Genomic DNA, 3360 nt, shown 5'->3' with positions numbered 1-3360 from the left:
ACATATAGATGGACAACAGACACATGAAAAGATGCTCAACATCACTAATCATCAGAGAAATACAAGTCAAAATCACAAAGGGTTATCACCTCACAGCACTGAATGGCTAGTATCAAAAAGACAAATAATTGTTGGTGAAGATGTGGAAAAAAAGAAACACCCATACACTATTGGTGGGAATATATTTTGGTGCAGCCATTGTGGAAAACAGTATGGAGCTTCCTCAAAGAAGTTTTAAAAATACTGTATGATCCAGTAATTCCACTACTGAATATTTACCCAGAGAAAATGAAAACATTAATTCAGAAATATATATGCACTCCCCTATTTATTGCATTCTTTACAATAGCCAAGATATGGAAGTAACCTAAGAGTTTACTGATAAATGAATGGATAAAGAAGATGTGGTATATAAACAGACAAATATTACTCAGCCATAAAAAGGAATGGGATCTTACCATTTGAGACAACATAGAAGGTCCTAAAGGGTATTATGCTAAGTGAAAGAAGTCAGAGATGACAAATACCATATGATTTTACTTATATGTGGAATCTAATAAAACCTCACCAGAAACTGGTGGTTGCCAGATGGGAAGCGGGTGGGGAAAAGGTGAAACAGATGGGAGAGATTAAGAGGTACAAACTTCCGGTTATAAAATAATTAAGTCACCAGAGCTTGGAGTTGAGGCCCTGGCTGGCCAATGAACTCGTAAGTGTAGGGAGTATGCTACATGAGGGGCAAGTCTTTCACTAACACCAAAAGTGTTACAGCCCAATGAGTGGAGTTTGATAGCAATTCTTGCTACAAGTATAAAGAATTTAAATAAATTAAATAAGTCATGGAGGTGCAAAGTACAGCATAGGAAATACAGTCAAAAATATTTTAATAACTTTCTTTGGTGATAGATGGTAACTATTCTTATGGTGAACATTGTATAAAATACAAGACTGTCAAACACTATGTTGTATACCATAAACTCAGAAACTACTGTATGTCAACCATACTTCCATAAAATGTTTTAATTAAAAATAGGACTTCTATATGATCTATCAATCCCATTTCTGCATATTTATTCAAAGAAAATGAAAACACTAACTTGAAGAGAGATATGCACCCCCATGTTCACTACAACATTATAAACAAGCTCACAGATACAGAGAACAGATTGGTGATTGCCAGATGTGGAGGGTGGCAGATGGAAGAAATGGGTGAACTATTTTTGGTTTTTGTTTTTAGTTAAAATAATCTGAATTTTTTTTAAAGCAGCAAGAAGTGTTCTAAGGGGCTTCTAGGACATTTTCTGAAAAGAAAAGGAAAAAAAGAGAAAAGCAAGAAAAGAAAGAGAAAAAAGAGAAAAGAAAGACACAAAAGATAAAGGTCCCCCTCCCTCCTCTCCTCCCTCCTTATTTGGGGCACTGATGTGAGGATATGATGTCTGGGACCATTTTCTAAACATAAATTGACAAGCTCAAGGATGAAACAGTGATATGATGAAGGTGGCCGAAGCAGAGTTGGGGGTGGGTGGGCAGGGAAGAGCCAGGACTCTTCGTGACCTCACAGATGCTGCCCTAACTCTGCCCATTCTTGGCAAAGGAAAGTCATTACATATTTTGCTGAATGGCTGGGGCCATTCAGCCAAGCACTTACAGCCCAAAGTGAACCTTACTGATTGTGTTGGCCAAAAACAGGCTTTATACTTAGGCTTCCGTGATGCTGAAAATGCTCTCTTGGTTTGCTGGGAGCAGGGGAGAGGGGTAGGCGGGGTAGGGATAGGGAGAGAGGACATCTCCCAGTAGCCCTCTCCTGAGGAGCCACCTTGCCAGCCCTAGATTGTTTACAACTATCAGGTGTGAGAAAAAATCCTATCTTATCTAAGTCATATGTCTCCATATCTGCAAAATCATCTATTTCGTACCTTAAAGCCACCTGTATTGTCAAACACGCACAATAAGGTTTTTGTTTTTAGAATGTGACACAACACTACTAAAGTTCATCTTTAAAAAAAAACTAGAGCCTATTCTTGGGACTCTGAAGTGTGTGCTACGTGGCTTCGCTAAATTTCCCTTTGAGGGACTGAGGAGTACCTCAAAAGAGATAGGTAGTCATCCCATAGAGCAACTAACATTAGGATGCAAGAGTCCCAGGTGACCACATTTAGGGAAGATGTACCTCAAGCATGAAGCAAGATCTTGTCGCAAAACACAGTCTTCCAAATATGAGTCCACAACCAATTGTCACAGTGACAGAAGCTTCTAGTTATGGGTGTTCTTTAAGCTGCTCTCCTGTGCTCAAATACAAACAGCATGCCCTAGAGCAGTAGCAATAGGGATTTCTTTATGTAAGTGGTTAATTCTTCCAAACAATTAAGGGGGGAGCCTATAGCCCCTAGTTTAAAAAAAAAAAAAAAATGACTGGGATGTGGGGATAATGGCATTTGCAAATTTAAGATCATAAAATTTTTTCTAATTTTGAGTCCTTGCTGCTCTCTCACGCCCACTGTAAGACATAAGTTATAAGCCATATTGTTGTACTCCAACACCTAGATCAGGGTCTGTCAAAGAGCAGGCAGTCTCTCGAAGAATCATGGTCACAGAAAAGGATGTTGCTATGGGAGAGCTGTGTTCCCCCCAAATTCACATGTTCAAATCCCAACTTCCAATACCTTGCAAGATAACCATATTTGGAGATAACTTCTTTGAAGTGGTGATGAAGCTCAAATGTGGCTGATAAGGTGAGGTCCTACTCTAATATGACTGGTGTCCTTATAAGAAAAAGAGATGCATATGACCAGAGGAGAAGACCATGTCAGGATACCCCAAGAAGGTGGTCATCAAGCCAAAGAGAGGGGCCTCAAAACCAAACCTGCCAACATCTTGACCTTGGATTTCTGGCCTCCAGAGCTGGGGGGGGGGGGGGGGTGGGGATTATTTCTGCCAAACAGTATGTGGTATTTTGTTATGGTAGCTCTAGCAACTAATATACATGGGAATATATATGTTTCGTTACAAAATAGTATTGTCAAATTCTAAAAAACTGCCAGTTATTTTTCTAAGCTGAAATTCTTCTTTCTTTTATTGATTAGTCCTTGTATTTTGAATCTGGTATATTCTACATCATATTTGTATTGTATTTTTATTTACAATAACTCACAATAGATTTCATTTTGCTATTTTAAGGTACTTCCAATTTTGTTTTCTAAATATAACCAAATGTGAATTGTAGGAAATGTATTTTTAGGAGAGCAGACATTTAGATCTCAAATTCCACATAGTGACCCAGCAAATTCAATACAGGGCCCCACATCTTTCTTTTTTTCCTATTACCACAGAGCCTGATGTGGGGCTCAAACCCATGAACCA

At 38.7% G+C, this 3360-nt stretch overlaps 1 non-coding gene across 1 annotated transcript; it reads left to right on the top strand.

Annotated features, from left to right (window-relative positions):
* The first annotated feature begins 662 nt into the window (after window positions 1-662).
* Window positions 663-810, top strand: LOC144243687 (small nucleolar RNA SNORA62/SNORA6 family). The gene has a single exon (XR_013338736.1). It is a non-coding gene; the product is annotated as a small nucleolar RNA SNORA62/SNORA6 family (small nucleolar RNA).
* Window positions 811-3360: the final 2550 nt, after the last annotated feature.

Source organism: Crocuta crocuta, unplaced genomic scaffold (assembly GCF_008692635.1).
Source record: "Crocuta crocuta isolate KB4526 unplaced genomic scaffold, BGI_CrCroc_1.0 scaffold791, whole genome shotgun sequence".
Classification (NCBI taxonomy): domain Eukaryota; kingdom Metazoa; phylum Chordata; class Mammalia; order Carnivora; family Hyaenidae; genus Crocuta; species Crocuta crocuta.
Note: the sequence above shows the minus strand (reverse complement) of the source record. Positions and strands in the feature narration are given on the sequence as shown.